Source organism: Mustela erminea, chromosome 9 (genome assembly GCF_009829155.1).
Source record: "Mustela erminea isolate mMusErm1 chromosome 9, mMusErm1.Pri, whole genome shotgun sequence".
Classification (NCBI taxonomy): Eukaryota; Metazoa; Chordata; class Mammalia; order Carnivora; family Mustelidae; genus Mustela; species Mustela erminea.
In genome coordinates, this window is record NC_045622.1 from 66,388,505 (window position 1) to 66,404,269 (window position 15,765).

Genomic DNA, 15,765 nt, shown 5'->3' on the forward strand with positions numbered 1-15,765 from the left:
CCTAACGCTTTCAAAATCAAATAGAACTCTTGGTGGTTTGTACAAATTGCTTAAGCTTTTAACATGGACGTATAATTGGGTATCTTCAGCCCCCCACCACCACTCCCACTAAACACTAATGGGATTCTAGGAAGGTGGTAGCAATGGTGAAGTAATTTTTTATCTTTTTGAAACACCTAACGAAACAGAGAGACTAACATGGCAAAATGAAAATCCTCCAGACAGTATCTGTAGCAATGAAAGGAATCCATACAAGCTCCACAATATGAGCAGTTGAGGAACAATACGAAAACCACCAACACCATGTAGCATCAGCAAGTATGCAGAGGGAAGCAAAGGACAGACAAGGGATTCGTGTTGAACTTGAGATTCAGAGAATCCAAAACTACCAACAGATACTCCCAAGGGAAGGGAAACAATCTGGGAAAACAGCCTTAAATGGAAGGGACCTTGCACACTTTACTTTCCGAGGTCAAGATCAGAGAATACTAGAGCCGTCTGGGTGCTTTGAGCTCTTAGAACTAACAAGAGCTCCCTTCCAAAACAAAGGGCTACACCGAGTAGAAAATAATTGAGAACAGAATCTAATTTATGCAGGGCGAGGTATTAGGGGAGAAGGAAAGAAACGTTTCTCATAAAACTGGGGAGGGTAAGTGAGCCAGCAGATTAGAATGAATAAAAGCCATATATTTGAACACTTTGTAATAACAACAGAATAGTGAACTCTAGAGCTATGAAACTAGGAAAATAATCCTGGCCCACGCTCCCTTCCAAAGTGAATAGGAGAACTCAGGCCCTTCAAGCATGAACAACAAAAAAAGAATTGTGTTTGAATCCCACACAAAGTTATTTCAAGGAAAAAAAAAAAAAAAGAATAACGAGCAAAATGTCCCCACAGAAAATAAATAAGCCAGAAATAAAGACTAAAAATGTAGAGAAGAAAACAAAGAATCCCCCAGGCACCAGATGGCTGCCTGGGTGAATTCTATCAAAACATTTAAAAGATATAATGCCAATCTTACAAAAACCTTTTTAGAAACAAGAGGAGGATGAAATACTTCCAAACTAATTTTATGAGACTAGAATAACCTTGGTACCAAAACCTTATGAAGACACTAGACATATAGATCAATATCTCCCATAAATATAGATCTAAAGCTCTTGAATATACTACAAGATACAACAATATATAAAAAGGATAAAGCTTCACGACTAACTAAGGTTTAGCTTAGGAATGCAAGGTTGGCTTAACTTTCAAAGAGCAATCCACATAACCCTATTAAGAAGAAAAAAGGGAGAAAACTCATGTGATCATTTCAGCAAATGCAGAAAAACCCTTTCTCAAAATTCAGTACATATTTATGATTAAGAAAAAAAGTCTCCCAACAAAGTAGGATCAGAACAGGAATTTCTCAATCTCTGTGTTAGTATGGATTTTCTAAGATGCAGACACCAGCAAAGGATTAGACATGCAAGGAATTTATTAGAGGAAATGCTTTTAAGAGGAAATTAGATGTTCTGGAAGAACATGAGATACTTGTCAGGTCACAATACAAATCTGAACTCCAGGTGGAGGAGGAGAAGAGGAATGTCGGTGGTAGAGAAGCCTTTGAAACTCCAGTGCAGCTCTCAGAGTTACATACAGCCATCAAGGAATCAGTCCTCAAGCTAAAGTCACCCGCCAGAGGAATCCCACATCTCCCGGGCATTGACTGGAAATGTGTCCACTTTGGGAAGTGTCACATCAGCATAAAAAAGTGATGGATTTCAAATGCAACTACTGGAGCTGTCAGGCTTTAAGTAGGAAACCTGAAAGGTACATTTTGTAGGAAACCCGAAAGGTACATTTTCATAACCATCAAGGTTGTACAACCTAAAACAAACCTCGCACTTAATAAAACATGGAACACTTTTAAGAACAGGAATGAGTAAAGGATGTCTACTCTTACCACTTCTATTCTGCATTGTACTGAAGGTCCTAGCCAATGCAGTAAAGGAAGAAGTCACAAAGATTGGAAACAATAAGTAAATTACTGTATACATAAGGTATCTATCCCCCAAATCTACTAATTAATAAGGAAGGGAATTTAACATTTCATAATATGAGGTCAATATACAAAAAGGAAATGTATGTCCATATACTAGCCCCCAACAATTGGAAAATAAATGGAAAAATTTATGATAATATCAAAAACCAGAAAATATTTAAGGGTAAGTTAAACAAAATATATGCAAGTTCTCTATACTGAAAACTACAGAACATTTCTGGGAAATTAAAGAAGATGCAGATATATGGAGAGATATAACATGCTCTTGGATTGGAAGGCCCAATACTGTCAAGATGTCAGTTAACCCATAGTTGATCTAAAGATCCATTATAATCCTGTTATGATCTAAATTGTGTCCCCCAAAATTCATATGTTGAAGCCCCAACCCCCAGTACCTCAGAAAGTGACTTTGTCTGGAGATAGAGCCTTTAAAGAGGTGATTGAGTTAAAATAAAGTCATTAGGGTGAGCCCTGATACAATCTGACTGGTGATCTTTATGAAGAGGACGTTTGAACACACAAAGAGACATGGGGTATGCTCACATACAGAAAAAAGACCATATGAAGACACAGCATGGAGACAGCCATCTGCAAGCCAAGAAGAAAATAAATCTGCTGACACCTTGATCTTGGACTTCCAGCCTCCAGAACTGTGCAAATATAAATTTCTGCTGTTTAAGCCACCCAGTGTATGGTATTTTGTTGTGGCAGCGCTATCAAACTAACACAAATCCCCCCAAAATCCCATAAGGCTTTTTTACAGAAATGGACCAGCAGATTCTAAAATTTAAATGGAAAGGCAAAGGGTCTGGAATAGCCATAACAATACTGTTAAGTCTTTTTAAAAAGAATCAACTTACATTGGACTTACATTGCCTGATTTCAAAATTTACTGTAAAGTTACTACAGTATCAAGGTAGTGTGGTAAGTTACAGTAATCAAGGCAGTTGGCATAAGCATAGGCAAATTGATGTCTAGAGAAAATGGAAATAGGCCCACACATATATCGTCAATTGACTTTTTTCACAAAGGTGTTGAGACAGTTCAATGTGGAAAGAAGAGCCTTGTCAATTAATCAAACAACTGAATATCCATGTTTTAAAGAGCAAAATCAAAAACCTCAGACCATATACAAGGATTAATTCAAGATAGGAAAGTGCTAAAACATTAAAACTAGAAGAGAACATGGGAGAATAGCCTTTTGAGTATGGAATAGGGAAAATGCTTCCAAGGAAAACACAAAATATACTAAATATAAAAGAAAAATTATAAATTTGGCTTTTTCAAAATTAACAACACCTACTTATCAAAACACACAGTAAAAGGGGAGAGAAGGCAAGTCACAGACCGAAAGAAAATGTTTGCAAAAGACATACCTAACAAAGAAGTTGTGTAAGAAGTACAAATCAATAATAGAAAGACAGTTCAATTAAAAAGGACAAATGCTTCAGAAAGAACTTTACAAAAGGAAATATATAAAAAGCTAATAAGCACATGAAAAGCTGCTCAACATCAATAGTCATCAGAGAAATTAAAATTAAAACCATAATGAAATAACACTGCACACCCACAAGAATGGCTAAATTTAGGACTGGTAATACCAATCATCAATGGGGTGTATACAGCAACTGGAACATTCATGCAATGTTGGCAGATTATTAATGGTATGACAGTTTTGAAAAATAATTGTTTGTTCCTTTTTTAAATTTAGCTTCTTTGTTATTTTTTAATTTTTTATTGAGATATAATTGACATATAACATTATATTTGTATACAGCATAATTTGATATTGTATATATAGTGAAATGACCACCACAATAAGTCTAGTTAATATGTTACCAGACATTGTTGCAAATTTGTTTTCTTATGGTAAGAACTTTTAAGATCTACTCTATTAGCCACTTTCAAATATATAGTAAGGTATTATTAATTACAGTGATCATGCTGTATATTACATCCCTGTGATTTTACTTATTTTGTAACTGAAAATTTGTATCTTTTGAGCATCTTCATCCATTTCAACCCCTCAAACCACCCCCCAGCCAATCTGTCCTTTTTATCTAAGAGTTTGTTGTGTTTTTTTTTTTAAGATTTCACATATAAGTGAGATCATATGGTATTTATCTTTCTCTGTTTGACTTATTCTTAGTATAATGCCCTCAGGTTTCATTCATGTTGTCACAAATGATAAGATTTCCTTCTTTTTATGGCTGAATAATATTCCTGTGTGTGTGTGTGTGTGTGTGTGTGTGTGTGTGTGTGTGACATCTTCTTTTTTTGTTTTTTTTTTGTTTGTTTTTTATAAATTTTATTTTCCGTGTTCCAAAATTCATTGTTTATGCACCACACCCAGTGCTCCATGCAATATGTGCCCTCCATAATACCACCAGGCTCACCCAACCCCCCATCCCCCTCCCCTCCAAAACCCTCAGTTTGTTTCTCAGAGTTCAGTCTCTCATGGTTTGTCTCCCACTCTGATTTCCCCCAACTCACTTCTCCTCTCCATCTCCCCATGTCCTCCATGTTATTCCTTATGCTCCACAAGTAAGTGAAACCATATGATAATTGATTCTCTGCTTGACTTATTTCACTGAGCATAATCTCTTCCAGTCCTGTCCATGTTGCTACAAAAGTTGGGTATTCATGGACTTAATACCATTGAACTATACACTTAAAAATAGCTAAAATGGTAATTTTTATGTTATGTGTAAGAAAAGAATGAACTATTGAGATGTGCAACAAAATATAAGAGTCTCAAAATATTATGCTTAGTAAAAGAAGCCAGACAAAAGAGTATATAAAGTATGATTCCATTTATATAAAACCATAGAAAATGAAAGCTAATTTATACTGACAGAGAACAGGTCAGTGGTTGTCTGGTGAGGAAGCTGGCATATGGCATATTCCATAAACTTGAAATTGATAGGTATATTCATTATCTTGACTGTGGTAATCATTTAATGTGTATATATATATATCAAAACTTATGAAGTTGTATACCATAATATGTGCAACTTACGGTAAGTAAACTATAACTCAATAAAGCTGTTTTTTATTGTGGTAAAAAAAAAAAGTTGGGTATTCATCCTTTCTGATGGAGGCATAATACTCCATATTGTATATGGACCACATCTTCCTTATCCATTCGTCCGTTGAGGGGCATCTTGGTTCTTTCCACAGTATGGTGACTGTGGCCATTGCTGCTATGAACACTGGGGTACAGACGGCCCTTCTTTTCACTACATCTGTATCTTTGGGTTAAATACCCAGTAGTGCAATTGCAGGGTCATAGGGAAGCTCTATTTTTAATTTCTTAAGGAATCTCCACACTGTTCTCCAAAGTGGCTGCACCAACTTGCATTCCCACCAACAGTGTAAGAAGGTTCCCCTTTCTCCACATCCTCTCCAACACTTGTTGTCTTGTTAATTTTGGCCATTCTAACTGGTGTAAGGTGGTATCTCAATGTGGTTATGATTTGAATCTCCCTGATGGCTAATGATGATGAACATTTTTTCATGTGTCTGATAGCCATTTGTATGTCTTCTTTGGAGAAGTGTCTGTTCATGTCTTCTGCCCATTTTTTTATGTGATTACCTGTTTTGTGTGTGTTGAGATTGAGGAGTTCTTTATAGAACTCCCTTAATAGAACTCCCCTTTATAGGGATATCAGCCCTTTGTCTGTAGTGTCATTTCCAAATATCTTCTCCCATTCTGTGGGTTGCCTCTTTGTTTTGTTGACTGTTTCCTTCACTGTGCAGAAGCTTTTGATCTTGATGAAGTCCCAAAAGTTCATTTCACTTTTGCTTCCCTTGTTTTTGGAGATGTGTTTTGAAAGAAGTTGCTGTGGCCGATGTCGAAGAGGTTACTGCCTATGTTCTCCTCTAGGATTTTGATAAACTCTTGCCTAACATTGAGTTCTTTTATCCATTTTTAGTTTATGGTGTAAGAGAATGGTCGAGTTTCATTCTTCTACACATAGCTGTCCAATTTTCCCAGCACCATTTATTGAAGAGATTGTCTTTTATCCACTGTATATTTTTCCTGCTTTGTCGAAGATTATTTGACCATAGAGTTGAGGGTCCATATCTGGGCTTTCTACTCTGTTCCACTGGTCTATGTGTCTGTTCTTGTGCCAGTACCATGCTGTCTTGGTGATCACAGCTTTGTAGTAAAGCTTGAAATCAGGTAACGTGATGCCCCCCAGTTTTGTTTTTCTTTTTCAACATCCCCTTAGCAATTTGGGGTTTCTTCTGGTTCCATACAGATTTTAGAATTGTTTGTACCAGCTCTTGGAAAAATGTCAGTGGAATTTTGATTGGGATGACATTGAAAGTATAGATTGCTGTAGGCAATATAGACATTTTAACAATGTTTATTCTTCCGATCCATGAGCATGGAATGCTCTTCCATCTTTTTGTGTCTTCTTCAATTTTTTTCATGAATGTTCTATATTTCTTCAAGTACAGATCCTCTACCTCTTTGGTTAGGTTTATTCCCAGGTATCTCATGGTTCTTGGCGCTATAGTGAATTAAATCGATTCTTTAATTTCCCTATACTTTCATTGTTATACATATCACAGTTTCTTTATCCATTCAACTACTGATGGATACTTAGGTTGCTTCCATGCCTTGGGTATTATAAATAATGCTGCAATGATTATTGTGGTCCAGGTATCTTTTTGAGTCAGTGTTCTCATTTCTTCAAATAAATAATAGCAAGTGGAATTAACTATTTCTTATCAAGTTTAGGCTCATTTATCTTATGAGCCAACTGTTCCATTTTTAGGTATTCAGCCAAATAAAATGAAAACATGTCCCCAAAAAGACTTGTGCAAAAATACTTATAATAGCTTTATTCTTTTTTATTTTACTTTTTAATACAAGTATAATTAGCATATAGTGTTATATTAGTTTTAGGAGTACAAAATAATGATTCAACAATTACTCAGTGCTTATCGCACAATAAATGTACTCTTAACCACCTTCACCTATTTTACCCATCCCTCACTCACCTCCCTTCCCACAACTACCAGTTTGTTCTCTATATTTAAGAGTTTGTTTTCTTGTTTGTCTCTTTTATTCTTTGTTTCTTTGTTTTGTTTTTTAAATTCCACATGAGTGAAATCATATGATATTTGTCTTTCTCTGACTGATTTATTTCACTTAGCATTGTACTCCAGATCCACCCATGTTGTTTTGAATGGCAAGACTTCATTCTTTCTTATGGCTGAAACATATACGTATACATACATATATATATGTATGTATACATGTATATATGTATATATATGTATATATACATGTATACATACATATATATATGTATGTATACGTATACATACATATATATGTATGTATATGTATATGTGTATATATATATTCTGTTAGATGTCTATATTCTGTTAGATATTATATATTTATTCTGTTAAAATAAATATATATACTTATTCTGTTAGCTGTTGTAACTGAGGAAAAAGGGAGGATTTGAAATACATAAAATTAGAAATGACAATGAGGAAATAACCATCAAACTGAGCACTTTTTAAAATGATATGAGTCTATTTTGCAAATAAAATTGGAAAAGTAGATGCAGTGGATAATTTTCTAGCAAATACAATATGACAAAATCAATCCCAGTAGAGACAGAAAGTCTAAACATATGGGGCGCCTGGGTGGCTCAGCGGGTTAAGCCTCTACCTTCGGCTCAAGTCATGATCCCAGGGGCCTGGGATCGAGTCCCGCATAGGGCTCTCTGCTCAGCAGGGAGCCTGCTTCTCCTCATCTCCCTCTCTGTCTGTCTCTCTGCCTATTTGTGATCTCTCTCTCTGTCAAATAAATAAATAAAATCTTTAAAAAAAAAAAAAAAGAAAAAAGAAAGTCTAAACATATAAAATATAACAGACCAAATAGAGAAAGTAGAAAAACAGCTTTCCAGTAAAAATGTCCCAGACCCAGATTATCTCTCAGAGATATTCTATTTTTAAAAATTATTGTATGAAGTGAACATAACATCTATCTCAATCTAAAGATGCTGCATCAACAAAAGAAAACTATAAATCAGCCTAACCTATAAATATCAATAATCAGGAAATAGAATCCAACAGCACATTCAAACATTCATCATGACCAAGTAGAGTGGATTCAATATTCTAAAAATCCACTAATATTATCCATCACATTAATAGAGCTAAGAATTATATAAGTATGCACCTAGAAGAGCCGAACTATTACAGGACCAGAAAACTTTTTCTAGTTTGAAAAAAATTTTTCAACTTTATCATAGATAAAGTGTTAATATGTACAAGATATAAAGAGCCTTAAAAAAGAAAGAATGAAAGACTGATAACAGTATAGAGGAATAAAGAAGCTAGGGAAGTGTACAAACAATCACAGAAAACTAAATACAAATGTCCCTCATCTACATGAAAAGATCTTGATTGTACACATAATAAAGGCAAATTAAAAATACATTAGTGTATTGATTTCTGCATCAGGATAAAAAGCTTTTGCACAGCAAAGGAAAACAATCAACAACAACCTATGGAATGGGAAAAGATATTCACAAATGACATAGTGATTAAAAAGTTAGTATCAAAAATCTACAAAGAACTTATCAAACAACACCCAAAAAACAAACAAAAAAAAAACAGTCAAGAAATGGGCAGAAGACATGAACAGACATTTCTCCAAAGAAGACACACAAATGACTAACAGACACATGAAAAATGCTCAACTGTCCACAGCTCAACAAAACCACAATGAGACACCACCTCATACCCATCAGAATGACCAAAATTAACAAGTCAGGAAACAACAGATGTGTTGAGGTTTCAGAGAAAGGGGAACCCTTTTACAGTGTTGGTGGGCATGCAAGCTGGTGTAGGCACTGGAAAACAGTATGGAGTTTCCTCGAAAAGTTAAACATAGAATAGAACTATCCTATGACCGAGCAATTGCAATTCTAGGTATTTATTCAAAGGAAACAAACACAGTTATTTAAAGGGGCACATGCAACCCAATGTTTATAGTAGCAATGTCCACAATAGCCAAAATATGGAAAGAGCCCAGGTGTCCATTGACTGATGAATGGATAAAGAAAATATGGTATAGATATACAATGGAATATTACCCAGCCACCAGGAAAAATGAAATCTTGCCATTTGCAACAATGTGGGTGGAACTAGAAGGTATTATGCTAAGTGAAATAAGTCAGTCAGAGAAAGACAGATACTGTATGATTTCACTCATATTTGAAATTTCAGAAACAAAACAAACATAGGAGAAGGGAAAGAAAAATAAAACAATACAAAAACATAGGGGAAGGCAAACCACAAGAGACTCTTAAGTATTAGGAACAAACTGAGGGTTGCTGGAGAGGAGATGGGTGGGGGGATGGGGGAATTGGGTGATGGGCATTAAGGAGGGCACTTGATGTAATGAGCACTGGGTCTTATGTGCAACTGATGAATCACTAAATTCTACCCCTGAAACTAATAATACACTCTATGTTAATTAAATTGAATCTAAATAAAAAATTTAAAAATACACTAGTATACCATTTCTCACCAATCAAAGTGGTAAAAATCCAAAAGATTGACTTGTACTCTTTTGGCCTGGTTTTGAGAAAAGAGGCACTCCTATCGTTGCTGGAAGTAATGCAAAAATGTACAAATCCTACAGACAGGAATTTGGCAATATTTAGCAACATAACATTTGCACTCTGACCGTTTGACCCAGGAAGCCTACTTCTAGGCATCTGTCCTAAAAAATACTGACAGAAACACAAAAACAGGAACACTTGTTTTGTAATAGCAAAAAACCTGATACCCTTCAACAGAAATCTACTGGATAAGCTATGTACATTCAAATAGTGAAGTACTATGTAACTATAGAAAGGAATGCAGACTATCTCTATATATTACTATGGCATGATTTCCAGAATATAGTTCCGTACACACACACACATATGTAAGATTCAGGTATGGTTTTACCTATGTAGAAAATTACAGAAGGATAAACCATAAAGTAAATAAAATTGTTGACTAAAGGGAAAGGAGAAAAAAGGGAGGTGAGTTTGGGATAGAAGCTAGACTTCTCTGAATAATACCTTGGTTTTTTTAATTTTTCACTATTATTTTTTAGCAAAGCATAAATAATGTTATAATGTTGACAAATAATGTTATATTAATTTCAGGTAAACACCATAGTGAATTGACAAGTCGATATATTCTGCGCTTCTCACCACAAGTGCAGTGTTTCTCAGATTTGACCCAAAAAGTCTACTTTTAGGAAAATGAGCCATGAAAATATTTCAAATGATTATAAATAGTGTCAAATCAGAATGAAAAAAACAATGCCTAAAACAAGAAGAAAATAAATAGACTTATGATGCTGAGGTATATTATTTAAATGGTTTGAAAATACAATTCAGCTGTATGTCTCTAGTAAGATATATCTAAAACCTGAAATAATAGTAACTATTTTCACTAATCATATATTCATATTATTTTTCCAAAATCTATATAATAGGATATAAATCATTACACTATTGTCATTTAGAAACAAGATTTTTTCGCATAAGAGGAAAAGATTCAAAATACTGAGGGTTGTGGAAAAGGAGGTGGGTGGGGGGATGGGGGAACTGGATAATGGGCATTTTTTTAAAAGATTTTATTTATTTCTTTGACAGAGAGAGCGAGAGAGTACAAGCAGGGGCAACAATAGAGGGAGAGGGAGACTCCCCAATGAGCAGGGAGCCCAATGTGGGGTTCAATCCCAGGACCCTGGGAAGATGACTTGAGTCAAAGGCAGACACTTAACCTACTGAGCCACCCAGGCACCCCTGAATGATGGGCATTAAAAAGGGCATGTGATATGATGAGCACTGGCTGTTATATTCAACTAATGAATCATTGAACATTATATCAAAAACTAATGATGTACTATCCTTTGGCTAATTGAATTTAAATTTAAAAAATTATTAGGCGAAAAAATAAAAACAAATAAATAAAATTGAGGAGTTAAGCAAAGATCTGTAATTCTAAACTTGGATTGAAAATATCAGTATAGGGGTGCTTGGGTTGCTCAGTGGGTTAAAGCCCCTGCCTTCAGCTCATGTCATGATCCCAGGGTCTTGGGATCAAGCCTCGCATCGGGCTCTCTGCTCAGCAGGGAGCCTGTTTCCCTTCCTCTCTCTCTGCCTGCCTCTCTGCCTACTTGTGATCTCTGTCTGTCAAATAAACAAATAAAATCTTTTTTTTAAAAAAAGTATCAGTATAAACTCGTAATATATTTTCTCTTCAAGAGAGATTTCCACTTCCAAGCTCGTCCACCTTTTCTTTTCAGAAGATGATGACTGGGGTAATGGCCAAGTCAGAACTCAGGAAGCAATTTAGAGGTTCTTCCTGGCCAGAGGTGAGAAAATCTGAGCACAAAGAGAAGAACAACTGCAATGGATTGAAACACATGGAATATGTTTAAATTCATGAGATCCTTCCTAATTTTATCATAAAACAAAAAAAACTTCATTGGTCACCTCTGGAGGATATAAAGGAGCCAGCCCACTATTCGGAATGCCGGTGAGTATAAGGAACAAAACGTTTAACCTGTTTTTCCTGACTGAACTATATCCTAAGTTAACTAAATAAATGATGAGGAAACTTCTCTCTATAAAACTTGTCCATGTAATAAATGAGGAAGGAATAATAGAATGAGAATGCTACCATTTTGCAAATCCCCAAATGAAATCTTGAATCTGGACAATGATTATTAATGGCTGTTACATCACAAAAAGAGACAACCAGTCCTATGTGCTGGCTGAGAGGAGCGCATGACAATACTTACAATGTAGTCTTGCAAAGAAAGAAACAAACCTGAATTAGACCAAGTCACTAGATCTGCCATTTTACGGGAAATATAGGGGACAAAGGAGCAAGGAAAACAATATCAGAGAGATGCAGTCCTATCTAGATAATAGGAAATGACCTGAGCTCTTCAACAAATGAATTATAAAGGAGTAAAAAGAAAGGCAAGGGGAATCTATAAATTGAGAAGACAAAGAGAAATATCAATTCCTTGCAATGCGTGAATCTTGTTTAGATCCTAATTCAACTGGAAAAAAAGAGGAGACAATGGTGGAAGTTTGAACACTGGATATTTGATGATATTAAGAAATTACTAATTTTTTTTCAATGCAATAATGATATTAAGATTGTACTTTTTAAAAAGCTCTTATTGTTTAGGAAAGCATACACAAATATTTACAGATGCCATTATTTAGGGGATGTGTGTTAAATACTCTGATGGGGGGAGGAGTAAAGATGAAAGTGGCTGGGAGTTGATTTTGTGTCTGGGTAATGGGGACGTGAGGGCTCATTATACTATTCTATCTTGTTTTGTGAATATTTGAATTGCTATAAAAACTGTTTAATGTAAGAAATTCATAAACTGGCTAATCACTATATGTAGTGAGGTAGGCCTTTTGAAAGTAGAGAACTGAGTAAGAAAACCTATTACACTCACTCCATATGTATCTTTCCTTTTTGTCACTTGAGGCAGCCTCATTTTGCTGGGGCTGGATTAGCTGTCTAACAAATATTCCAAGCAGAAAATGGTGTGCCAACAAAATTCCCCATCTGGAGAAGCTACCAAACCTTGACACTGCACCCTGCGACCAGGCCACCTTCCCAAACTATACCCCCTTTGTCTAAAAGCTGGCCTGAGGCTTTCTGCCAGCCCACAGGCTTGTGGTGGACACACCACTGGTCCAATAACGTATCTCGGATCCTCTGACCTGTCCTGTCTGTACATCCCTCTCCTTCTCTAGGTTTCAATCATTACTTTTCCACCAAAAATTCCCTGGCTGTGTTGCCTACATTGTCTCTGTTTCTTGAGGCCTGTTTATCAAAATCATATTCACATGCACACATACACATGCGCGCGCGCACACACACACACACACACACACACACTCACACTTAGTATTTGTCGCTTACAAGAATAGGCACCAGGGATTGCTTCAGCAACACATATACCAAAATTCGAATGGGACAGAGAAGATTAGCATGGGCCCTGCACAAAGATGACATGCAAATTCATGAAGCAGTCATTCCCTACTTTAAATGAAAAGCAAGAAGAAGAGGCCCCTTACACCTGTCATCTGCTGTGTCAGTAGTCTTTTGCATTCAAACACTCACAATGACCCTGAGAGGAACTATTATTATCCTATTTTACAGATGAGGAAATGGAGGTAGAAGCCTAACCTAAACCACACAGCTTGTAAATGGCAGAGCTGGGATTTAAATCCAGGTCTACCTGCTTGCAAAGCATGTTTATTTAACCATAAATTGCCTGAATTGCCTTCTTTAGTAGCAAAGTGGCTATTCAATCAGTGCTCACTGAGAGATACATGAATCTAACTGAGAAATTCAGGCAGCCTGCTCGTGTCTTCCCTTTCACATCTTCTTCTTGTCCCAATGTCAGGCATCCCCTCTGTTCTCTGGAGTGGAGGGGCTGAAGGATGCTTTCCACTGGGCCTGGAAGAATATAAACACATCCAGAAGGGGGCTGCTGCCGAGCAAACCATGCCCCCCTCAGAGTGTGGACAGGGTGAGTAGTCTGTCAATAACGTGAAGAGTGTGATGGGATTCTCTCCGCTGGGCTCCCTCTGCAAAGGCTGCTGGTAACTGATGAGGCTACAGGGACATCCCGATCCTTCTGCTCTTAGAACCAGGTGTGGTTATTCACAGAAATGTCACTTTCCCAGCCCTCCCTCCCCATCTCTGCCAGAGACTTGGAGATCTGCAAATATCAGTTTACTGCTGCCCCAGGGCACATGGCAGTAAGACACCTATATGCCCCACCGTCTACCAACCAGGATCAGGCTCCTGTTCTGGCTGCAAGTTGCTTCCTTTTTGGAAATTTGGAGAGAAAGATCACAGATTTGCTCCTTTTCCTAGCAGAGGGAGGTCAAGTGAACTGTATCACAAAACATCCAGTCCATAAAATCCAGAGTTCCCACGCTGCCCAGCTCCTAGTGGGAGAAATAAGTAGACCCCCAGAACAGAAGTCCGAAGTGTGGATACCGACACCAGCGGGGCCGTCTGTTAGCAATTGATGCCTGATTCCGATTCCACATCTGTAGAATGGAGGCTAGTCCCCTGTCACATGCCAGACACAAAAGCCTTTGGAAAGGAATAAATTAAGTAACAGAATTAAATGACCTACAATGTATGAGAGCTCATCGTCATTATAGTCCTTAGAATGAAACTAGAGGAGTGTCCATGACAAGTTTCGTAAAATACCTTGTCACCGCCTGCACCCCCATGGCCTTGCTGGTCATTAGGATGAGCAAAGTGGAAGTGGGGCATATAAATTTGATTTCCCAGGGCTTCTGAAGTGTAAGTGAAGATCATTTTGTTATAACAAGGTTTACACCAAAAATAAATAAATAAATAAAAAGAAAAAATCAATTTCAGAACTAAGTAAAAACACTTTGGAGAAAAAGAGGGCAGAGCTACATCTCAAGGTTACCCAAGCTGGCTTAAAGGTTTTGTTTTGGTTTGGTTTTGGGTTTTTTGTTTTGTTTTGTTTGTTTTTCCCACCTATCTCCCTTCCTCTGGCTCAAAGTTCTGCTCAGAATTACTGCATCTCAACCAATAATGGATGGAAAATTGTCATACTCCTTCCTTGCTGAGGGTGACACTGAAAGACCACACTAAAGGCTCCCCACTCCCAACATGTCCAGGGTAACTAGCACAGAGAGGCCAGAGGGAATGACAGACTGATGAGCAACAGGACACCTCGATCTAATGGGCCAGCTTCTTTTGGAGACAAATCGCTGGCTCCTTTGCCAACAGTGCCCTTGGGCAGTAGCTCTGCATGGCTAACCTCTCCCAGCCCTACAAAGTGGGAAACTTGACCCGTAAACAACAAAGCTTGGATTTGAACCCAGGTCCATCTGCTTTCTAGGAACCACAACCACCTCCCAGTCTATAACGAGTTCCCTTTGCAGGGGAGTCCAGTTAGAGCCAAAGAGAACTATATCTTATTCTCTTTTATCAAACGTTGGCTTTAATCATCTGGCCCTTTTGTGCTTCCATAGGGTGGGTTTGTACTTGGAAAGGAAAGCCTAGAGCTGCTCCCATCTAAAAAAGACATCAGGCTGGACTGACCACGGTAGTTTTCTTCTTGGTCAGGAGGGGAGCATTTTTCCTTTTCTCAGAAATTCCAGCCTAAGAAACAATCGATTGAAAACATGTACAAAAAACCAGCTTAGATTTATTTCTCTCCTTAGGAGGAGATGTTTTAGAAAAAGTTCTGCCTGTCTGATTTGATGTTAGGAAGAAGAATAAACAATAATTTTTATAAGCCATGATAATAGTTAACATTCATGAGTACTTTTTAAATTTAAGTGTCAAAATTTATGCTGACTGATTTAAATGGATTGTCTCAAATGATTAAACAGTCAGCACAAGATTCTTTATACGTATTTGCAAATGAGGGTTGGAAGCTCAAAGTAATTTACCCACATCATACTGTAGAGAGAAAGCTTCGATTCAGTGCCCAGATCTTCTGGAGCAAAGCCCACACTGGTTACATAGGCTCCAGGCTCTGTTCTACAGAACCTATTCAATATCCTTTTTGGTTTTTTTGTTGTTGGGTTTTTTTTTTAAGTTTTATTTTTTTCAGTGTTCCAAGATCCATTGTTTATGTACC

The 15,765-nt window shown here is 37.0% G+C and overlaps 1 long non-coding RNA gene and 1 other non-coding gene across 2 annotated transcripts in view; one reads left to right on the forward strand and one right to left on the reverse strand.

Annotated features, from left to right (window-relative positions):
* LOC116600342 overlaps positions 1–15,765 on the reverse strand; it is a 130,800-nt gene that overhangs the window by 15,869 nt on the left and 99,166 nt on the right. The window lies entirely within an intron of this gene.
* Positions 13,060–13,168, forward strand: LOC116600426. Its single transcript, XR_004289639.1, has one exon. It is a non-coding gene; the product is annotated as a U6 spliceosomal RNA (small nuclear RNA).